Source organism: Dreissena polymorpha, chromosome 9 (genome assembly GCF_020536995.1).
Source record: "Dreissena polymorpha isolate Duluth1 chromosome 9, UMN_Dpol_1.0, whole genome shotgun sequence".
Taxonomy (NCBI): domain Eukaryota; kingdom Metazoa; phylum Mollusca; class Bivalvia; order Myida; family Dreissenidae; genus Dreissena; species Dreissena polymorpha.
In genome coordinates this window covers 15218789-15244045 of record NC_068363.1, presented here as the reverse complement: position 1 = coordinate 15244045, position 25257 = coordinate 15218789, and the positions used below count along the sequence as shown (strand labels likewise).

The 25257-nt window shown below is 36.6% G+C and overlaps 1 protein-coding gene across 10 annotated transcripts in view; it reads right to left on the bottom strand.

Moving 5' to 3' along the window:
* LOC127843579 (carbonic anhydrase-like) overlaps window positions 1–25257 on the bottom strand; it is a 207181-nt gene that overhangs the window by 40531 nt on the left and 141393 nt on the right. Inside the window, exon 1 of one of the 10 annotated variants that reach the window (XM_052373247.1) lies at window positions 12323–12455. The exons of the other annotated variants lie outside the window; for them this stretch is intronic. The gene's annotated coding sequence lies outside the window, so the exon portion shown is untranslated. Of the gene's footprint in view, window positions 1–12322; window positions 12456–25257 lie in introns of those variants that run through there. 10 annotated transcript variants of the gene reach the window in all.

The window sequence follows — 25257 nt, the reverse complement described above, 5'->3', positions numbered from 1 at the left end:
ATGCACATCTCCTCTTGGTAGTGAAGCTTCCCATAAAGTTTCATTGAATTCCGGTCATTAGTTGGTGAGAAATAGCCCGGACAAGAATTGCACTATATGTACAGTTAATGGAAAATTTCAAAGGGCCATAACTCGGTGAAAAATCATCCGACCAGAACCCGCTGATAATATGCACATCTCCTCTTGGTAGTGAAGCTTCCCATGAAGTTTCATTAATTCCGGTCATTAGTTGCTGATAAATAGCCCGGACAACAATTGTGCACGGACGGACGGAGAGACGGACGGACAGACGCACGGACAGACGAACGGCGACTATATGTTCTCCCCAAAATAAATTTTTAGGTAGCATAAAAATAAAACAAAGGCTTAGATCATACCGACAATTAAAGATTTCCAGGTTTAATAACTCACGAATAAAGGGATTATTGTTATAAAAGAGACCGATCAATTAACCACATAATTGACACGTACATTACCGCGGGCGAGTGATGGCAATCAAGAATACACTTGTCATTACCGCGAAAGCGTGATTACCTTGCTTCGTGGTAAAGATATTTTCAAATATACGGGTATTGAAATGAAAACAAGAGCACCGCCTTGCGGGTGCAGACCGCTCATCTATTTTTCTTTTTAAAGGTGTAGGGACCTATCTCAATTTCAATCACAAAGAAGGGAGGGGTGGAGAGGAGAGGGGTGTATAGTGTTTGGTTGTGGTCATTTATTACATTATCTTCCAAAAATGCAAAAAAATGCAAAACAAAATTTATTTCTTTTTTTTTTTTTGGGGGGGGGGGGATTCTTGGGTGGGATGGTTGGACGGTATTTAAAAAATAAAATTATAAAAATAAATATTTGTGTTTTTTAACAATGTTTGAAAAAAAACACAAGAGATGTGTTTGTCAGAAACACAATGCCCCCTATTGCGCCGCTTTGATTTATTTTTTTTACCTTTGACCTTGAAAGATGACCTTGACCTTCAACTTCCAACACTCAAAATTTGCTGCTTTATGAGAACGCCGCTTTGAAATATATTTTTTTGACCTTTGACCTTAAAGGATGACCTTGACCTTGAATGATGACCTTGAACTTCCACCACTCAAAAGGTGCAGCTTCATGATAACGCCGCTTTGATTTTTTGACCTTTGACCTTGCAGGATGACCTTGACCTTGAAGAATGACCTTGACCTTGAACTTCCACCACTCAAAATGTGCAGCTTCGTGAGAACGCCGCTTTGAAATTGTTTTATATTTTTTTCACCTTTGACCTTGAAGGATGACCTTGACCTTGAAGGATGACCTTGACCTTGAACTTTCGCCACTCAAAATGTGCAGCTTCATGAGAACGCCGCTTTGATTTTTTTTTTACCTTGAAGGATGACCTTGACCTGGAACTTCCACCACTCAAAATGTGCAGCTTCATGATAACGCCGCTTTTAATTATTTTTTTTGACTTTTGACCTTGAAGGATGACCTTGACCTTGAAGAATGACCTTGACCTTTAACTTCCACCACTCAAAATGTGCATCTTCATGAGAACGTTGCTTTGAAATTAAAAAAAAGACATTTGACCTTGAAGGATGACCTTGACCTTGAAGGATAACCTTGACCTTGAACTTCCACCACTCAAAATGTGCAGCTTCATGAGGACGCCGCTTTGAAAATTTTTAAATTTTTGTTTTGACCTTGAAGGATGACCTTGACCTTGAAGGATGACCTTGACCTTGAACTTCCACCACTCAAAATGTGCAGCTTCATGAGATACACATGCATGCCAAATATCAAGTTCCTATCTTCAATTTAAAAAAAGTTATGGCCAATGTTAGAGTTTTTGGACGGACAGACGCCATATATTTGACATTTGACCTTGAAGAATGACCTTCACCTTCACCTTTCACCACTAAAAATGTTCAGCTCTATGAGATACACATGCATGCCAAACATCAAGTTGCTATCTTCAATATTGAAAAAGTTATAGCAAATGTGAAAGTTTTCGAACGGACAGACACCATAAATTTGGCATTTGACCTTGAAGGATGACGTTGACATAGACTTTTCACCACTCAAAATGTGCAGCTCCATGAGATACACATGTATGCCAAATAAAAAGTTGCTATCTTCAAAAGTGAAAAAGATATGGCCAATGTTAAAGTTTTTTTCGGACGGACTGACAGACTGACTGACATACTGAGGGACATGGAGGATGGTTTGGGTGGAGTCTATTGTGGTATGTCAGGTAAAAATTGTTTTGTCGAATCTAATCATAAATAAAGAAGTTATGGCAATTTTAGCAAAATTTAATAATTTGACCTTGAGAGTCAAGGCCATTCAAAGGTCAAGGTAAAATTCAACTTGCCAGGTACAGTACCCTCATGAAAGCATGAAAGTATGTCAAGTTTAAAAGCAATAGCCTTGATACTTTAGAAGTAAAGTGGATCTAAACACCAAATGTAACCATATATTCAAAGTTACTAAGTCAAAAAAGGGCCATTATGCCGTAAAAATGACAACCAGAGTTATGCAACTTGTCCTTTACTGTCCCCGCTTGGATACTACTTACATGTACCCCAGTTACTCTCAAGTATACTTACATGTACCCCGGGTACGGTATATATACTTAAACGTAACCAGTTGATATTAGACTGCACCCGAGTTTTCCGATGTCGTAAACCGCGTTACAGATTACCGTAAAACGATATTATTTATCTTAAACATTCTCCTCTGTAAAAAAAATGCATCAACATGCTTTTTGAATATGAGTTTTGATAATATAGAGGCCATTTAACAGAAAATTTGACATAAATTAAAAAAAAACACAACGACCGATTTAGCGTTAAAATTCCCGGTTACGTTTATTTACCGTACCCGGGGTACATGTAGGTATACTCAAGAGTACAAGGGGTACATGTAAATAGTATCCGAGCCGACAATGACCAATCGAGCGTTAGTAACCTGCACACACAATTTCAGTACAATCCGAACTGGTGTAAAAGAGCGTGTGCAAGTTTTGAATTTTCAATAAATGTTACCTTTACCTTTCTCAGACAGGCCCCAAATTAAATATCGAGCTAGCTTGCCCTAGTATATCCAAAGTTTCATCAATATTTGTCCAAAGGAACCAAAGTTATACACCGAAAACCACAATTTTGACGGCGCCCACGCTCCATACCTCAAAATATCCAGAATTTTCCAAGTTGGGGTAAAAACGAGTTAAATATGAAGTTAAATACGTCTACCAAGAACCATGATTTTATTATATTTCATAACGCGAACTCGCAACACAAGCGATCAGTACCTGGTTACTGACAGTACGTGTAAGACATAAACTGAAACCAGCTTAAATCATCTGGACTAACTAACTCATAAGACTTTCACGAAATGATCCCGTATAAACATTCATGAATTTTCTTCAACTATTTATTTAGGCAATTTTAACAACATGAATGCGACACGAATACATTTCTATAAAATCATAACTAATCGAAACTCGCTAACTTTTTATGGTTTCGTACTTTCAGTTGCAGTAACGACAAACGTGATTGTACATAAATTGTGACGCCTAAACAAGAGTTTAATGATATAAAAATGCAGTTTTCCCAGCGGCGGTCAACGATGAAGGAATAAACACACAGGCGAAAACCTTTTGCATATCAAGTATGTCAAACTCAAGTTGATTGATAAGAAATAAACTCCCAGACAATTCGCTGTTTCCTAAATTAATTAAACGCTTGTAAACTGTTCGCTGTTCTTACTGTTCACTGTCAAGTCAAATTTATTGAATTTGCTAATTTGATTTGATAATATTGTCTTTGTATGAATGGTTTCAAACATTAATTAACCTTTAAATGTGTCTTAGCTTTTTATAACCAGAAAAAAATGAATAGATGAATGTATGGATTTCTATTTTACCATTACTAAAGCCAAAAAAGTGTGTGAAACTAAATATTTCGGCCATGCTTGATTAGAAATGTTAAATATAATCTATATTTTTCGTTTATCACGTGATCGATTATCAGTAACTAAAATTGTGCGTATGCTTACGTATTCAATATTGTATGCTCCTAAGATGCAAACTTAATTATTGAATACATATTTTATGAGTCATGCGTAAAGGGATCTAATGTTAAATGCGGACAGCGTAGCTCCAGCCCAGCCTGCGAAATCGCGCAGTCTGGTCAGGAGCTACCCTGTCCGCTTTTAAGGCAAGCAAGGTTTCGTCGTCTCATTAGCGACCATCACAATGGTGACAGTGGGTGACAGTGATTCAACATTCATTAGCATATTCATTTGACAACCGACAGACAGACGTGTATAGAATGACATAGTGACGTTGTTATTGCATCATAATGAAACGTCTGTGTCTTATGAATTGGCCTTAACTACTGCATGCAATATTGCGTTAAGACAGATTCTTTTTTTTTAATCAACTTGACTTTAATATCGCGTTGGCCAAAAGGTGCGTGTTATCTATAATTATATAATAAAAAACCGTTAAACATATTAAGAAAAAATTGAGCTGTAGAGGACATTAAATTTGTATCGATGCACTTGTAATTTGCACTTAGAGTAACGTGTTTATCACAATAATCTACACAAATGACGGTAATAAAATTGGTCAAATGATTTCCGTTCAGTGATTTTGTATCGTTTTTCTTTTATTTGAATAATAACAATACTACTTTAGTTGCTTTTGCCACCGCTACTGGCGCTACTGAAGCCCGCTACTTCCGATATTACCACGGCTGTGTGAAAAACGATGTCCCCACTTTAAAGCCGCATAGCAGATATTATAGAGAAAAAATAAATAAATTCAAGGCCCGTAACTTCGTAAAAAATCAATGCACCTGAACGAATCTCAAAACTTGATTTGTAAGTCATGTAGGTACTTCAAAAACAAAAATCAAGTAAATATCTGAAAGCGTTGGGAAGAAACTCCGGGAACAAATTCCGGAAGGAGAGACAGACGGACGGACGGAAATGGGGATCGAGAGTGTGATTTCTGTACGCCACCCTTCAAGCGCATAACAAATAATTACAAATACATGTTTTTCTATTATTATCATATTAAAGTATTCTGATTATAATTTTAAGTACCGGGTATTAATTTTTTTATCATAAGTCTTATTTTGTATCATTATTATTATTATTATTATTATTATTATTATTAGTATTATTAGTATTATTATGATTATTATTATTATTATTATTATTTGAAAAGTTGTTAAGGTATTTCAAACTTAAGGGATTGATCAAAATGCGCTGAGCACAAGCATTTTAGTGAATCATTCCCTGCAAAGACATGATAGCGTATACATGTCTAGAATCTTTCCGATTTTACCAAGAAAACTACACAACGTTCTTTTATCTCACGCCAGGTTATCAGATGCGTGCCATATTGATTGTCTTTGTTTTCCAACGAATGGGTAGACTTGAATTTCTAATGTGGGTGTGTGCATATAATCAATTTTATTTTTTAAATGTTATAACTCGTTAAACTTGACATAACTTTGGGAGAATAATTTGATTTAAATTCTATGTATACTTGAAACACAACAACTACAGTTTAAGATGAACTATATTACAGGTTTAAATGCATTTATCAGTTGATTAAACACAATTTAAATTTTGAAGAATAATTTGATTTAAATTTAATGTAAACATTGTTTTAAATGTGGCAAAAAGTAACAATGATATGTTCGGGAATGTTATTAAACGTTGAGAAGAATTGAACAATTTCCTTTCAATTTAATATCGAATTAAACTAATATTTCATGCAGTGTTATGTCCAGGACACAATAATAATGCTTATTTGACAATCATTTGTAATGAGAACTTATTTTCGGACTCATAAAACATTATTTAATTAATAATTATGGTTCCGAGAATAACTATTACGTGCGCATATTAATTCATTAGCAAGGATACAATTGACAAAAGGTCTGACGTACATTTCACCCAAGCTGTCGAACGAATGATTGATACGATTTCCGCATTTGAACGTCTCTTATGCTATGATGACGTCGCTTTTATTGCATTTTCGTAGTACGAGCTTTTGTTTTAGCGTATATCTGCACAATTTTCTTCCATGTCAGGAAACTTGCTTAATAATTTGGTGATACCTTCCTTAAACTAAATAATGCGCTGTCTGGCTACAAATGACAACGATGTTGCTGTTTCTACTAATGCCGAACGTTCTTGTGGCGAACGTAGTAAAAAACAACCACAATAGTTACGGCCATTACATATTACCCTCAACAGCACAAAACAACAACAAATAACCAATATTACATTCTAATCTGGTTGCTTCGGTTTTACAAGTATCTGCAGTGTCCTACAACACAATTATTACATCATCACAGTCGCAATTCACTGGACAAACATATGTTTTAGCAGCGGTTAACTAATTGCAACACCTTTGTAGGTTTCCCATCACTATACACATGTTTTTGAACTTACACGTGAATCTTTACAAATAGAACCCCGGCACCAACAATGTGAGTTTGTTTTGGGCGTAGCTGTCTCACTCAGGGTTTTACCAGTGTTGGTCATTTAGAACAGCATTATTAGAAGTGAATATTATTTATTATCCAAATTATGAAGATTACATTTTAAGAAAATTAATATATAATTATATAGAATGTTTAGTGCAATCAAAGTTCATCAACGGTGTGTAACATACGGATTTGATAACTAGAATAATTACCTATAATAACAACTGACTGCAGCTTAATAAAGGAACAAGGCATTTAATTCGACCGTATATTGATTCTAAATGATCGCATTACCATGGTGACGTTTGCGTCAACTTTTACATAATGTTCAAGTTATCGAGACAATTCCTTAAAACTTGCTATATCAACTTTTCAACCAACAGTTTTAACGCTTAAAAGAGCGTGGTTAATTTACCAAATAATTATAAATAGTTCAATGACGATGAACAGAAGGCATTCGCAGGTCACGGAAACGAAATCGTAAATGTTTAAAAAATAATATTACATGTGTGAACATGTATTTTCATGTGCATGTTATATCTCTTGTTACCCTTGACACGGATTTCCACGAGACTTGCCTAAAATGTTCCTCACGTTTACGAACTGTGCAGAGGACATCGGGGAGCCATACAAACCAAATGTCAATACACATATTAAGGGGTCACAAGAGTCACGGGGATCAATATGGCTCCTCTTTGTGATATCAATGGCTATACTATGTATTAAAATATACATACTAATGCTTCAACCATGCTTTAAATTAAACACTGTCCATCTGTCTTTTATGAGAGGACTTTCAGAACATTAAACATAAATACAATTTTACTGACAATCAATAATTCATGTTTGTCTTATGTAAACCATGAAACTCAATCAATCAAAAGGTATCTGATGAAAGAGATTATTTGACATGTGAGAACACAATTTACTTTGCAACAAGGGCTACAATCGATTCCATGTAATTCTGAGAATCCACAGAATGGTAAAATAATCATGGCTGTTCAGAGTATTGTAGTATAACAATTATTGATATACAATAAAACTCGTGTCCTTATTGAATATCTAAGTAAGTCTTGTTCTGAGAAAACTGGGCATAATGCATGTGCGTAAAGTGTCGTCCCAGATTAGCCTGTGAAGTCCGTACAGGCTAATCAGGGACGACACTTTCCGCGTTTATGAAATGTTTCGTTAAAATGAAGTCTCTTCTTAGCAAAAATCAATTGCAGACTGCACAGGCTAATCTGGGACGACACTTTACGCACATGCAGTATGCCCAGTTTTCTCAGAACACGACTCAAATAGACATTACTGATACAAAACATCACTTACGGGTTCAACTCTCCACTTGACCGAGATAGTCAATAACTCCAACTCTATGACGATCACGCTTTCCTCTGTATTAAGGGCATTTAATCCAATGCCCGCACAATCGATTTATATCGATGGTGTTATTTTGCAAGAATAGTACATTGTGTTCATTATTTGAAAATAGTCTAATGTGAAAGTAGAAGAAACTCGTTCTTGTTTACATACATCATAGGCTACCGCTTTGTAAACAGTGTATTTGGCTGGTACGCTCTTCACGCCTGTGTGAATCCAGGATATTAAGGAGGGAACATTTGCCCGACCTTGCGAAAGGACGATCGGAAAAAAAAATCGGTAGCCGCGTCATATGTAAAACGGGGAGTGGAGTATCCAATACCTTTCGAATAAACATGTTATGAGTAGCGTTCAACTAACAGGATAGATTATGTAGACTAACACTTGTACGCAGATGTGATAAAACAAACAGTATGAACTGTGGGAAAATGCGCAGGAGTAAATGCGCTTGTTGGTTCGAGTGATAGCATCAAATTAATATTCCAGGAATAGATAACGTGATATTTTTTGTTATTTATGGAAGCGTTATACTTATGTACACAGAGCGCGCTTTGCTTAACCCATTGATGCCTAGTGGACTCTCCCATCATTTTTAATTGGATAAATGTATTTCCAAAATAAGGGATGTCTAGTATATTTATTTCTATGTTTAGTTTTTTTTTCATTTCAGAGATAAAGATATTTCGCAGATATTTGACTGTCGTCTTATTTTTAGATTTCAGTAGTGATTGGAATTGTTTTATTAGTTGTATTGCACGTTAATTACCCGCTTGTCACTTGACGAAGAAGGTCTTTCTGTTTCTAACGAATATTTATACAAACTTTGTAATCAGTCAAACGCGTTGATGCATTTCAGACTCAATTGCTGTATTAAACAAGAATATCAGTGAAACTGATGGATGCTCCCCGATGATGCGCTTTGTCAATCTAAAAAATCTATTATTAGCCTTGGTGACCTTGACCTTGACCCCAGTGACCTCAAACCTCATCAAAAGGTAGAGGTCAATGCAAGGTACCTACATGCCAAATATGTAAAGGAACGGTAAAATATTGAAGGCGCTATGAGAAACTGTAACAAAATTGTGACGGAAAAATCTATGTTTAGCCTCGGTGACCTTGACCTTGACCCCAATGATCTCAAACCTCATCAAAAGGTAGAAGTCCATGAAGGTACCTACATTCCAAATATGTAAGATATTGGAAAAATATTGAAGGCGCTATGAGAAACTGTAAAAAAAATAATAAGAAAAATCTATTATTAGCCTCGGTGACCTTGACCCCAGTGACCCCAAACCTCATCAAAAGGTAGAGGTCCATGCAAGGTACCTACATGCCAAATATGTAAGAGATCGGAAAAATATTGAAGGTGCTATGAGAAACTGTAACAAAATTGTGACAGAAAAATCTATTATTAGCCTCGGTTACCTTGGCCTTGATCCCAGTGACCTCAAACCTCATCAAAAGGTAGAGGTTCATGCAAGGTACCTACATGCCAAATATGAAAGAGATCGGTAAAGTATTGAAGGTGCTATTAGAAATTGTCAAAATGTAACAAAATTGTGACCGATAAAACTATTATTAGCCTCAGTGACCTTGACCTTGACCCCAGTGACCTCAAACCTCTTCAAAAGGTAGAGGTCCATGCAAGGTACCTACATGCCAAATATGAAAGAGATCGGTAAAGAATTGAAGGTGCTATGAGAAACTGTCAAAAAAGTGTGACGGAAGGAAGGAAGAAGGTAAGGAAGTACGGAAGTAAGGAAGTAAGGAAGGAACTCCAAAGCGGCAACTATATGCTCCCCGAAAATTTTCGGGGAGCATAAAAACACATTAAGATATGCAAGATTTCAGATACAGAATTGCCCCGGAGTTCGCCGTTTAATCGATATTAGGCAGTGAATCATGAAATAAAGAATATTGCTTTAACTAGGCCTCTCTGGATTTAAATGAGACCGATTTTAACTTATATATGTATTTGATGCTTTTATGTGCACTCTTATATATGGGCTGTGCTCTGATAAAAGGGGGTTAAATGCATGTGCGTAAACACTGTTTCTTTTTAAAGGAAGTCTCCTCTTAGCAAAAATCTAGTTAAAACGGAAACTGTCGTCCCTGATTAGCCTGTGCGGACTGCACAGGCTCATCTGGGACGACACTTAACGCACATGCATTTCACCCCATTTTCACAGAACAACCCATAAACACATTCATTTCAAGAACGTACTATTATGATAAATAATAATACAATGAACCACTGTATACGTGTTACTTGACTTGTACCATCATAATTGTGTTATATACGATACATAATCCATGCCCAAGTTCTGTTATGCAAGTAAATTTAGATCAATGCAAACCTAGAAAGATTTTGCTTTTTAAAACATGTTGACAAAGAAAAATAAAGAATGCACACTATAAGCACTTTCAGGAACTACCCAATGTATAAAACTAGCACGGACGACACGCATTGAGTCACATGTGAACGACTGTACCGCAAATGAGGTTCACGAACCCGTTATTTTACCATCTTGATTCTTAAGCACACTAATCCTACCTTGTCATGACAAGTGTGCTTGCGATATCAGGTTAACGTACTGAAAATAGCATCACGTTAATATTTATACGTCGAGGTTTGGTCTGCATTATTTCCGTCTACAATCGTTTAGTAAGCATGTTATTACTATACAAGCTACCTACGAAATATCAGTAACTATGAATAAATAGTAACTATAATGATAAAAAACTTCATCCCAAACGATAGCCAAATAGCAACGTACTGTTCGAGAGAAAATAGCTGTATGATCAGAATTAAATATGTGTTTTTAAGATATGTTTAACTTTTAAGGCATAGTTTGGTCCCTCTTATAATTGAGCCATTCCCCCTCCAAAACAAGAGATGTGTTCGTCAGAAACACAATGCCCCCTAATGCGCCGCTTTGAAATTGTTTTTTTCACCTTTGACCTTGAAGGATGACCTTGACCCTGAACTTCCACCACTCAAAATATGAAGCTTCATGAGAACGCCGCTTTATTTTTTTTGTTTTGACCTTTGACATTGAAGGATGACCTGGACCTTTAACTTCCACCACTCAGAATGTGCAGCTTCATGAGATGCACATGCATGCCAAATATAAAGTTGCCCTCTTGAATATTGAAAAAGTTATGGCCAATGTAAAGATTTTTTTCGGACGGACGGACAGACTGACACACTGACTGAAATACTGACATACTGACTGACTGACGGACAGTTCAACTGCTATATGCCACCCTTCCGGGGGCATTACAAATAAATAAATAAATAAAGAAAGAAAAAATATGCACACAAACAGAACATGGGTATTCGACACTATATTAGTAGCCTGTTGTGGTGATCCGTATCTTATCAGCACAATAAACGGGCAATTAGCTTATGAACTGGAAACATTTGATTACTGCTAATATCACTGATAACTGATTTATTTTTCACTTGGTCTTGCTATATTTACAACTTTGTTTCTCACAAAAAAGAACATACATTCTGAACAGCCGTTTTTGCGTCAACAGTGAGAGAAAATAGTGCTGGGAGAAAAGGAAGAGTCATTCAAAAATTCATAGAATTGGGCCTTTAAAAAGCGCTTTTTCGATTTCCATAATATTCAACGTTTAGTTTGATGTTTAAAAAGATGCTTTCTTAAATGTATAAGGCCCATAAACAAGTAAGCTTGTACGAAATATCGGTGAATTATATTACCGATAAGCTTAACCGCACATTCATTTCAACGATTGCTTTTTTGTGTAAACTTAATGACAGATATAACGTTATAACTTTCAAACAGTACACAATGATGTACATCTGATATAGCGTTTAAAATCACTGGTAAAATTAACCTTGAAAACTGTAAAATGCAATTTCTGTTCGGTTAAATTTTTCTGAATGGAATGTCGATAATGTGTCAAATATTTGTTAATCTTTTCAATATTTAATTTCCTTGTCGGAAGATCAAGAGAGTATTTAAACTATCAACGATCGCAGGTCAATTTTAATAACGTATAACTTGAAGCATCTTGAATACATCGAAAACTAAAGTAATTTCAGAGCAAAATGAAACATGATAAATTATTGTAACAATTACGGTGTTACAATTCTGGTTTTATTAATGAAAAAAAGATATTTATACAGAAAATTTCATAATTATAATAATTAAGTTTTCACTAAGTCATTAAGTCAACACGTAATGAGTAAATTTCAGATTTTGCATTATAAAAAGTGAAAAATGTGTGTCTTAATTAAATGAAACGGATCAACGATAATCATTATCGGCTAAAGAAAGAAACAGTTCAAAGTTACTGGACACTCAACGACAAAAAGCTTACCTTAAAACAGACACTTATAAAGCATGATTAACGAGACAAAACAGTAATTAATTCAAAAATAAAACAAGCAAGAACGAATACATCAGTAAGCATCAACTTACCTGTGGCTGTGATTAATCCGTCTCTATGTCCTACTGCGCTCGACTAGAGTGCGCTACTGTCACCGAGTTAAACCGCTTTTCGCTTGTATTTATAACAATACTCCCTCTATATATCTATACTCATTGTCAGCTTTACTCATCTACCTGTCCATTTTTAGAGTGGAAACCAACTTAACCGGATCCTCTCTTGACTGCTTTACACTTTATTTTGCACAATGGTTAATAAATACATGTATTTATTTATTTTCATTCATTTTCATGTATTGATTTATTTTTTATGCCCCCTTTCGAAGAAAAGGGGGCATATAGTAATCGGACTGTCCGTCTGTCCATCTGTCCATCTGTCCGTCCGTCTGTCTGTCCGTCTTTCCGTCACACTTTGCGTTTAAGTTTTGAAAAATGCTCATAACTTCTATGTCCCTTGAGATATAACCTTTATATTTGGTATGCATGTGTATATGGACAAGGCCTTTCCACAAGCACACAAATTTTGACCCCTGTGACCTTGACCTTGAAGTAAGGGTCCGCGTTTAGGTTTAGAAATCTGCGTTTAGGTTTCGAAAAATGCTCATAACTTCTATGTCCTTTGAGATATAACCTTCATATTTGGTATGCATGTGTATATGGACAAGGCCTTTTCATAAGCACACAAACTTTGACCCCTTTGACCTTGACCTTGAACTTAAGGTCTGCGTTTAGGTTTCAAAATCTGCGTTTAGGTTTCGAAAAATGCTCATAACTTATATGTCCCTTGAGATATAACCTTCATATTTGGTATGCATGTGTATATGGACAAGGCCATTCCATACGCACACAAATTTTGACCCCTGTGACCTTGACCTTGAACTTAGGGTCCGCGATTAGGTTTCTAAATCTGCGTTTAGGTTTCGATAAAAGCTCATAACTTCTATCAAGCGTTTATAAGGGGCATAAGTCATCCTATGGTGACAGCTCTTGTTATTTCTTGTATACTTACCTAATTATTAATTATGGGTGTTCGAATAAAAAAAAACCTGTTCAACACGGCGCCTGGCCAAATCGGATACATCCGTAACATTGTAGTGCGCTAGCGCATTATAAGTGAAACGTCACCGGATCGATTCCGAACATAAACATTGCAAAAATGCTAGAGGTTTCGGCTATTCATAATGAAAATGTCAAGAAAAGCACATAAATATGCTAAATAAAGTTGTTTTCGGAACATTATGGTATTTCAGTTCATTTAAATGGTCCAAAGTCAATATAGAAATAATTAGTTTATCAGAACGAACGACAACAAGTAATAAATCTAGTCAAATTGATATAACATATTTTAACAAACTTGCATTGTTTGTGTAACTGAAGAGAAATACTACTGCTTTACCATGGTGCGACAGTCATTTATATTGCTAATAAAATCGTTGGAAATAACAGTCAACTGCGAAATCGTGAGACGAGCATCGGATAACAGACGCAACGATAAAGTACTGGCATCGGCACTGGATTATAAACGACATCAAATGATTCATATGAAGTTCAATACGTGTTTTTCAGCACGTTTCATCAAAACAATTTGAATATCGTGTGTACAAACGTTAAACACAGAACATGTAGTTAGTGCGCAAGTGCATATGAGAACTTATTTCGCATTGTCTCTATGTATATTCGCTCTGTTTTGTTGAATTCTCTCTCCAAAAGGGTCAATACATACAAAGAATACAATTTGCAACTTAACATCTCAATATAAACGTTATAATGATCAAGTGTATGTGCGTGCTTGCGTGCGTCCGATCGATATGTCTGGAATGGAAAATTTTCATTCATCATGCAATTTTTTAAATATATAATAATATCTTAATTATTAAGATATTTACATTGGATATAATATACTTACGACCATTGCTTTTGGCTATTATCCGGGGCCTTTTTAATGCTACATCCGTTGCAAGCAATAGCCTCATACAATACTCGTTTTTCTACAAACTAAACCGTCACACATAACCACACCGACTTCTCAAGAATTATAGTGCTTTTTTTCAATACGAACCTAGCTAAAATTATTAATAACATTGTTTATATGGGCCAATATCTGCATTTACCATCGTTTCCTAAGGGGTTGTCATGAACTGTTGGACGGTTTAAAGGGATCTTTTCACGCTTTGGTAAATTGACAAAATTGAAAAAAGTTGTTTCAGATTCGCAAATTTTCGTTTTAGTAATGATATTTGTGAGGAAACAGTAATACTGAACATTTACCATGGTCTAATATAGCCATTATATGCATCTTTTGACGATTTTAAAACTTAAAAATTATAAAGCGTTGCAACGCGAAACGATTGAATAATTTGGAGAGTTCTGTTTTTGTCGTTAAAGTTTGTGAAACTACGAAGATTGCGTATATAAGGTATAAAATACGTCATGTATGTGTACTCGGCGGAATAGCTCAGTAGGCTAAAGCGTTTTGACTTCAGCACTCTGGCAGGACTCCAGGGGTCACTGGTTCAAAACCTGCTCCGAGCAATGTTCTTTTCCTTTTTTTAATTTTATTCTTGATTTTTTACTGAAGCCTTTACGATCCAATGTTTACATTTATCAATATAAAGCATTTAATGAATGAATTAAAAAATGCCAAAATCTGTGAAAAGGCCCCTTTAAGTTGCCACTGCGATATGACTTTTTGTTTCACTCGCTAAAATTCATTATTCCGTGTAATATTGTTTTTTTTGGGAAATCCTAAATTAAAGCACAGAATCTTGAAACTAAAAGTACACACCTAGCTCGAAAAGGTAAATAATTTCTTTCATAATTTAGTGCCGTTTCGCGTATTAGCCAGTAACTAACGCATGTTTTTGGTACCATCCGTTTTGGTTATGCACCGTGTTAGACGAGTGTTCGAGGGTAGAATCAATACTCCGTGAACTACAACTACGATTTTCCACGTGCCATGTTTGAGGCTTCGGTCATTTGGAAGAAGTCGGGCGTGTACATTTGTCGGCTGTCTGTGTAATGATCTGTTCTTTTATTTTAGGTATTCAAGCGACAATTCAAACATGTACTCGGGGTCTATGTGTGAGTTCACTGACCAAGTCAGTGACTATAGCTTTGACCAGCTGTATAGAAAGAATATGCCTCCTGTTAAACGTATTAAAGTCCAGTAAAGGTTTATGTTAAAGAAGAAATTAAGTATGAGGTTTGCGCGCAATACGTTAATATTTGTGTAACTACTACAGGTATTCAGTTACAAACAAATCCTTCTTGATTATGGGATCACTGACCAACGAATACAACTCTTACCTAAAATGTAACAGATTATTAAAATTGTGTACATACAAAATTCATCATCTCCATATTTCTATATCCACTACAAATATATATGTTCGACGTCTTTATAAATAGTAAATAACCAAGGCTTATAACTGTGGCCAGCTTTCACTATTCCTCTATTTGTTCGTTTTCGTGTAAGATACAATTCAGGATTAGGTTTCCGGGCAGCAAGTACATATATATTATATAATATCTCTTAAACGCCTATAAATATTCAGTTAAACTTCGCACATGACTGTGAGATCATCGGACGAGGTCGCTGATCAAGGTTTATAACTCCTACTTGCAATTTTGCAGAAATATGTCCCTTCTTGTACTTAGTAAATGTTTTCTATGAACAACCAAATATTTCTATATCTGTTGCGGAAATTTATTAAATTATCAATGCATTTCTGAGTGGTCACTATTCATGGTAACTGCCCATGGGTCACAACTACATGACGTTGAATTTAGAATAATTCCTTTTGATTTATATTTTTTTTGTGAAAAGGTCACTTTATTTTATGCTTTCCGATGGTTTATATAGAAATATCAGTAAATTTAAACTGATAATTCACCGTTTCAAACAGTGCAAAATAACAGTGAAAATTGTCGATAATTTCACTGTTGTACTGTAAAATGACGTCATTTTTGACGAAATGTCGTCATTATATCAGAGAAATTCACTATTTAAACTATTTCACATTGTAAATAAACGGTGAAATAAAACACATCTACAATGAAAAGAAAATTTGTTGGATTCGATGGGATATCGATTTTAATTCACCCGTTATCATAGAAAAAATTATTTTCACTCGTGGGTGCGCCACGCGTGAAAATATTATTTTCTATGATCATTCTTGAAATAAAATGGATATTCCACCGAAGCAAGCAAATATCCTCTATTTAATCCATAAATTGATATATAATAAGTGCTCTGTAGCGCACATAGATTTGGCTGATCTTGGCGATTTTTGAAAAAAAAGTTTTTTTATGAAAACGAAGTACTTTAGTCTGCGTGCGTAACTGAAGTTACTGATTGGAACCTTATTAGTGCAGGTTAAACATTTGCAGCTGGTTCTTACGAAATCGTGTACAGTACCAGAATGATACTTACAAAATATACAGCAGCGTTAAAATGTGTTGTTAATACCAAGGAATCTTACTTTTCGTAAAGAAAGCAAGGTTTGAGTGAGCCATTGAAAGAGGTGTTACACTTTCATAAAAAGAAAGCTATGGTTAAAACAACATTAACGACAGCTTTACTAACTATTAAAGACAACAAAATATACATCATCAACACAATTAACATCACCAACAACATTCTTACAATCATAAGACGGGTATAATGAAAGTCACTAGTTCTTCATTTAAGTTTATACCAGCAGTTTCAATTTATTATTTTATTTACTTCATACTGTGACATAAACAAGATTTAACGTTGTTCGACCCCCCCCCTCTATTTTAAGTCGGGGTCGGGACACTTTTTACATGTGACAAAATTATTTTTTTCACTCCTGTGTGAACACTATGATTTGTGAAAGAAGAGATAATAAATAAGATACGTAAACATCTGGCATCAAACACTTAAGGTTCAAAGAGAAGGCAAATTGACATATTGACATACACAACCAAACCTTAAATAAAATCAACCAAAAAGAACGCGAAAAATCCATTTACGTCAACATTGTAGTCAAGAATGCAATTGATGTGTCAGCAAGAGATCTGAATGAGGAGCATGTTAATTTACAAGGTCGATTTATTACGGATACAAATTGCATTTACAGCGTGCTGAGATTTAAGACGATCATAAACACCTGTCTAAAGACAAGAGAAAGTACAACGAGATAGAGGGAAGATTACAGAGGATTTAAAGGATCAATTTGTATTACTTTACCTTGGCAAGTAGTATAAAGGCCAGCAGGATACTGAGAAATTATTCAAAGCATATAACCGTTCTTTAATTAGGTTGTTTAGGGCCACCATTGTATAAAATACTCTGTTTTATTATTTTGTTATCAAACATATAAATTATTTGTTCGAAGCTTTCAAAACAGTATTTAATGACTAACATTATTTTTTAATAATATAATGCAACTGCTCAAGTGTATACATGTGTGGAAAAAGAATAATATAATGTCACGATTCAAATTAGGGGCCGCCACGATTTAAACAAGGTTTGACATGTTGACAGATGCCTTAAAAGCTTAAACCATTGCCTATTTCATTTATCATTGTTGACATATCCCATAAATCCGTATGAGTTAACCATGGTTGAACACATATATAGAGGTTAATGACCGTAGTATGGCTATTGTTGTCGACGTGATTTAATGCTATCATGTGCTATTATTTAACAGCTGTCCTCGATATGTTGTCATTTACTAAACTAAACATATGTTAGAGAAGTCGGTTAACAGCCAACTTGTACCCTAGTTGATTAGCACGTCGGTCAACCAATGCCCTTTTTGTTAACTCGTACCTACATATGTTGGTAAATCGTATCCCCTAAGTTAAGCTCGATTGGTCATTGTCGGCTCGGGTACTGCTTACATGTACCCCGGGTACTCTTAAGTATACTTACATGTACCCCGGGTCTGAAAATGTACTTAAATGTACCCGGTCGATATTAGACTGTACCCGAGTTGTATTCTCGCCCAAAATCCGATGTCGTAAAACGCGCTACCGATTACCGTAAAACGATATTGTTTATCTTAAACAAACGTCTCTTTCAAAAAAAATCAACATGCGTTTTGAGTATAAGTTTTGATAATATAGAGGCCATTTTACAGAAAATTTGACATAAAGTGAAAATAATTAATTATAAAAAAATAGCCGACAACGACCGATTTAGCGTTAAAATTCTCGGGATACGATTAAGTATATTTACCGTATCCGGGGTACATGTTAGTATACTTAAGAGTACCCGGGGTGCATGTAAGTAGTACCCGAGCCGACAATGACCAATCAAGCCTTAGTTAAGCTCAACTGGTTGTTGTCGGATACTACTTTTAATTACCATGGGTACTCTTACGTATACTTATATGTACCCAATGTACGAAAAATAAGCTTACACGCACCCAACAATTCTCCGGCGCTCTTTTTAGAGTATTGTCTGTAACCCTGGTAATTTGTAGTACACGTAAGAGTACGTAAGAGTTTCGCCGTACTTCAAAGAAGTACTTGAGCCGACAATAACCAATGGATTCTCGTGCCCCTTTTGTTAATTATTTCTTATTTTGCTTTACACATTCGAAGTTATTTTCGGCAAATAGCTGAATGGTCAGAATAACAATTTTACTTTGTCTAGAATTAGACTGTTTTAGTTTATACAACTTCATGTGTTCTTGTTTCGTATTTTAAAGGATGTTTTATTTATTTCAGTTAGACTGCGTGTATTCTAGGCTTGCTCTTGTTTATGGATCGGCTGTTCACAAAGTGTATATTTCTATAAGTTGAAATAATGTAGTTTCGCTGAAAATGTGTTCTGTGAAAAACAAAACAAATCAAATACATTGTATTGCATTTTGAATTAACTGAATTTATCTTTTTATGAAACACTTTACAAGTATTTTAGAATAAACACGTGTTATATAATCTTAATTGCCACATTGTAATAAGAGGGTGTCGAACCTTATACCTTAATGTAATAAAAAAACTGTATTAATAAGATTACCACTCAGTTTATTTGACCTTGTTTACCGTGATTATTTCATTGCATTTTGCTTTGTCAAAAAGTATGTTAGTAATCGATTAGCAGAATTGTTATCACTTATTTATTCACGACCTTTCTAAATAGAAGGATCGGATCCTGAATGTTTGCTTGATACTTATTTGGCGATTTGTAAACATATGTTTCATAATAAAATTTATTTGTCTTTAATATGTGTTAATTTTATAAGCATACCCCATTTATTTGTGTTGTTGTCAACAAATCTGGGTCGCATTTACACAATACGAAAGCCCGTGTGGACTTGACATGAATGGACTTGAAACATGCAAATTGCATCTCCATTTAAGTAAAGTGCAATTTGCCTAAATACGGAATCCGGATAGGGCCAAGTTGAGTGTCGCGTGTCGACCTTCGAGGTCGACACACGACATTCTCGCGACATTCTCTCGACGCTCAATACGACGCGCGACAATCATGCGACAATCAATATTTCAGTGTCGCATATCGCGCTGGGTTTTAGAACAAAAAAAATCACAGAAAATCTTGACTGTCGACTGATTTGTCGCGCGTCGTATTGAGTGTCGAGAGAATGTCGCGAGAATGTCGCGAGAATGTCGTGTGTCGACCTTCGAGCGCGACACTCGACACTCTCGCGACATTCTCTCAACGCACGACAAATCAGTCGACAGTCAATATGATATATCGCGAGAATGTCGCCTGTCGACCTAAAATTCAAACGACATTCTCTCGACGCACGACAATCTATCGACGCTCAATACGATATATCGAGCCACTATCGCACAATTGTCGCTTGTCGACCTAAAAAACCCTAGGTCGACACACGACATTCCATCGACGCTCTCTCGACGCGCGACAAATCAGTCGGCAGTCAAAATTTGAGTGTCGCATATCGCGCTGGGTTTTAGAACAAAAAAAATCACAGAAAATCTTGACTCTCGACTGATTTGTCGCGCGTCGTATTAAACGCCGAGAGAATGTCGCGAGAATGTCGTGTGTTTACCTTCGAGCGCGACACTCGACATTCTCGCGACATTCTCTCGACGCTCGACAAATCAGTCGACAGTCAATATGATATATCGCGAGAATGTCGCCTGTCGACCTAAAATCACTAGGTCGACACACGACATTCTCTCGACGCTCAATACGACGCGAGACAAATCAGTCGACAGTCAAGATTGACTGTCGACTGATTTGTCGCGCGTCGAGAGAATGTCGTGTGTCGACCGATGTGGGAGTAATTTTTTCATCTGCAAGCAAGGTGTTATAGTAACTTTTTCAGCTTAAGTAAAATAGCGGCATCTAGTAGCAGCAACAACAACAGCAGCAGCAGCAACATTAGCAGAAGCAGTAGCAGCAGCAGCAGCAGCAGTAGCAGCAGATGCAGCAGTAATAGCAGTAGCAGCAGTAGCAGCAGTAGCAGCAGTAGCAGTAGTACCAGTATTAGTAGTTGTTGTAGTAGAAGTAGTAGCTGCAGTAGAAGCAGTAACAGCAGCATCAGGAGCAGCCGCAGCAGTAGCATCAGCAGCAGTAGAAGCAACAGCAGTAGCAGCAGTAGCAACAGTAGTAGCAGTAGCAGCAGTAGCAGGAGTAACAGCAGTAGCAGCAGTAGAAGGAGTAGCAGCAGTAGCAGTAATAGCAGAAGTAGCTGCAGTAGTAGAAGTAGCAGTAGCAGTAGTAGTAGTAGTAGCAGTAGTAGAAGTAGTAGTAGCAGCAGCAGGAGTAACAGCAGTAGCAGCAGTAGTAGAAGTAGCAGTAGCAGTAGTAGTAGTAGTAGCAGTAGTAGAAGTAGTAGTAGCAGCAGCAGCAGCAGTAGCAGCACCAGCAGTAGCAGCAGCAGTAGTAGTAGTAGTAGTAGTAGTAGTAATAGTAGTAGCAGTAGTAGTTGCAGTAGTAGAAGTAGTAGTAGTAGTAGTACTAGTAGTAGTAGAAGAAGTAGTAGTAGTAGTAGTAGTAGTAGTAGTAGTAGTAGTAGTAGTAGTAATAGTAGTAGTAGTAGTAGCAGTAGTGGTAGTAGCAGTAGTAGTAGTAGTAGTAGTAGTAGTAGTAGTAGTAGTAGTAGTAGTAGTAGTAGTAGTAGTAGTAGTAGTAGTAGTAGTAGTAGCAGCAGAAATAGTAGTAGCAGTAGTAATAGTAGCAGCAGTAACAGCAGCAGCAGTAACAGCAGCAGCAGTAGCAGCAGCAGCAGTAGCAGCAGCAGCAGTAGCAGCAGTATCAGCAGAAGCAGCAGCAGCAGTAGCAGCAGTAGTAGCAGTAGCAGGAGTAAAAGCAGTAGTAGCAGTAGAAGGAGTAGTAGTAGTAGCAGTAGTAGCAGGAGTAGCGGTAGTAGCAGTAGTAGAGGAAGTAGCAGTAGTAGTAGTAGTAGGAGTAGCAGCAGCAGTAGCAACAGTAGTAGTAGTAGTATAAGTAGTAGTAATAGTAATAGTAGTAGTAGTAGTAGTAGTAGTAGTAGTAGTAGTAGTAGTAGTAGTAGTAGTAGTAGTAGTAGTAGTAGTAGTAGTAGTGATTGTAGTAGCGGTAGTGGTAGTGAGACTGGTTATAGTGGTAGTAGTAGTGGGACTGGTAGTAGTGGTAGTAGTATTTGTAGTAGTAGAAGTAGTAGAAGTAATAGTAGCAGTAGCATTGCAGTAGCAGCACCAGCACCACCAGCATTGGTAGTAGAAGTAGTTGCTATAGTAGTAGTAGCAGTAATAATAGCACTACTAGAGTAGTAGTCAAAATTCAGTCATTGGTGCGTGATTGTTGCGAGTGTGGTCGTTTGGGTTCACGCTCTTTTACACTCACGTGTTGGTGTTCAAATCACATGAAGATGTTTATTCGAAATTCCACGCAATAAACTCATGTTTTCTTCTGGTTCTAAGCTCAGGATGGAAGCCCATATTTTTGTTATTTTTGTTATTTTTTATATGATATTATCTATAATAGAGACAAGGAGTTTAACTTCATTTTCCGTAAAACTATACCATCTTTACTGTAAACTAGGGTCGACTTCGATCGCTCACTTTTGTCTGGAAACGGAAGTTGTAATACGCATGTTTGGTAGGGCAAGTGATGGAATGCGCTTTAGTTTGGATGGGTTATTTAAGAATACAGTATACTAACTATTTTGAGTATACTCTCTCAAAACAAGAACATCATACAGTACCAAATTACATGGGAATACCAGAAAATATCGACGATTATCGTGCACACTATCGAGTAACAAGACATTTATTCGATATATTGCTTGAAATGACAGTGCTGTTTAGTAAAATTTTCCTGCGCCTGCTATCAAATAAATCATGTTTAACTGAGAGATTTCTGAGTGTTTCTTAAAAAAAAATCATGTAAGAAGACTTAATCATTTAATAAATACTTGAGGCTCGCTCTGTAAAAAAGAAATTTTAATGCATGTACAAAGTGTTGTCCCAGATTAGGTTGTGTAGTCCGCACAGGCGCGATACTTTATGCCATAACTGGATTTTCGCTCATAAAAAAAATACGACAAAAGCGGAAAGTGTCTCCCTGATTAGTGTGGACTGAACATGCAATCTGGTGAAACAATTTAGGCGCATGCATTAATTAGATTATAGCCGTCTAAATGTTCTTTACTTTTGATTCATGACACAGTTACATGTAATAATTTATGATTTGTCCATGTTAAATGATGCATATTTTATTGTACTGGGTTGAACGATACTTTTATTTTAATAATGTGTCCACTCAACATTCTTGCAGTTTTGTTTTGCTGAGTTATATAATTTTATAATAATAAATACAATTTTAACAACTAGCTTCTCTTTTCTTCATGTGATTTATTTATATATTTTAATCAAGAAGAACATCTAAATCCATAGCATAATGAACGCAAAACATGATACCCTATATTCACGGAACAAAACTATGTTTGACAAAATTCAGAATCAAGATTCCCAATTTTCAAAAAAATTCCAGATCAAATTATTTCAAAGTTCCATCAATTATTTATCTATAAATAAACAACACTTGTATCATCTATATGTAAGGCCAATAATTGGTTGTTAATAGACTGATAAACAATTGAAAAAGTTACATAATCTACAGATTATAGAGCATTGTGCTTTGATTTCATTGTTCATGGAATAAGAACCAATATCATAATTATGATGTGCAGCTCGCACTCAACATTGCCATAGGCAGATAATACCTGAAAGAGGTAACAATTCACTTTCATGTTATTGACTCTCGAAGAAAAATCTGGGAAATGCATAGCATGCTATGTTTATGCAGTTATTTGCTACTGCTGCTACTTCTGCTGCTACTACTACTACTTCTACTGCTACTACTACTACTACTACTACTACTACTACTACTACTACTACAACTACTACTACTACTACTATTACTACTACTACTACTACTACTACTACTACTACTTCTACTACTACTACTACTACTACTACTACTACTACTACTACTACTACTACTACTACTACTACTACAACTACTACTACTACTACCGCTACTGCTGCTGCTACTGCTGCTGCTGCTGCTACTGCTGCTGCTGCTACTCCTGCTGCCACTACTGTTGCTACTGCTACGTCTGCTACTGCTGCTGCTGCTGCTACTGCTGCTGCTGCTGCTACTGCTGCTAGTGCTGCTACTGCTGCTGCTGCTACTGCTGCTACTGCTGCTGCTGCTACTGCTGCTGCTGCTGCTACAACTACTGATACTACTGCTACTACTTCTACTACTACTACTACTACTACTACTACTACTACTACTACTACTACTACTACTACTACTACTACTACTACTACTACTTCTACTACTACTACTACTACTACTACTACTACTACTACTACAACTACTACTGCTACTGCTGCTACTCCTTCTACTGCTGCTACTGCTGTTACTCCTGATACTGCTGCTACTGCTACTACTGTTGCTACTTCTGATACTGCTGTTGCTGCTACTGCTGCTGCTGCTACTGCTGCTGCTGCTACTGATGCTGCTGCTACTGATGCTGCTGCTACTGATGCTGCTGCTACTGCTTCTACTGCAGCTTCTACTACTACTACAAAAACTACTAATACTGGTACTACTGCTATTGCTGCTACTGTTGCTACTGCTGCTACTGCTACTACTGCTGCTACTGCTGCTACTGCTGCTGCTGCTAGTGCTGCTGCTGCTACTGCTGGTGCTACTGTTGCTGCTGCTGCTGTTGTTATTGCTGCTACTAGATGCCGCTATTTTTACTAAAGCTGAAAAGGTTATTATAACACCTTGCTTGCAGATGAAAAAATTGCTCCCACACCGGTCGACACACGACATTCTCTCGACGCGCGACAAATCAGTCGACAGTCAATCTTGACTGTCGACTGATTTGTCGTATTGAGTGTCGAGAGAATGTCGTGTGTCGACCTAATGAATTTAGGTCGACAGGCGACATTCTCGCGATATATCATATTGACTGTCGACTGATTTGTCGTGCGTCGAGAGAATGTCGCGAGAATGTCAAGTGTCGCGCTCGAAGTTCGACACACGACAATCTCGCGACATTCTCGCGACATTCTCGCGACATTCTCTCGACGTTCAATACGACGCGCGACAAATCAGTCGACAGACAAGATTTTCTATGATTTTTGTTGTTCTAAAACCCAGCGCGATATGCGACACTCAAATATTGATTGTCGCATGATTGTCGCGCGTCGTATTGAGCGTCGAGAGAATGTCGCGAGAATGTCGTGTTTCAAACTCGAAGGTCGACACGCGACACTCAACTTGGCCCTATCCGGATTCCGTACCTAAGCCTGCTTGTGCATTTTATACTGCACGGAGGGAGACAGGCTGGATTCGGTGTCAATAGCACCGACTGTTTTGTTGAAGGATCGCTTGGAGTACATTGACATGTAAAAGGCTGTTAAAAAAAGACTTTCAACAGCCTTTTTAGGTTTTTAACATTGCATATTCCATTTTAGGCCAACTATCTTTTATTCTAAAA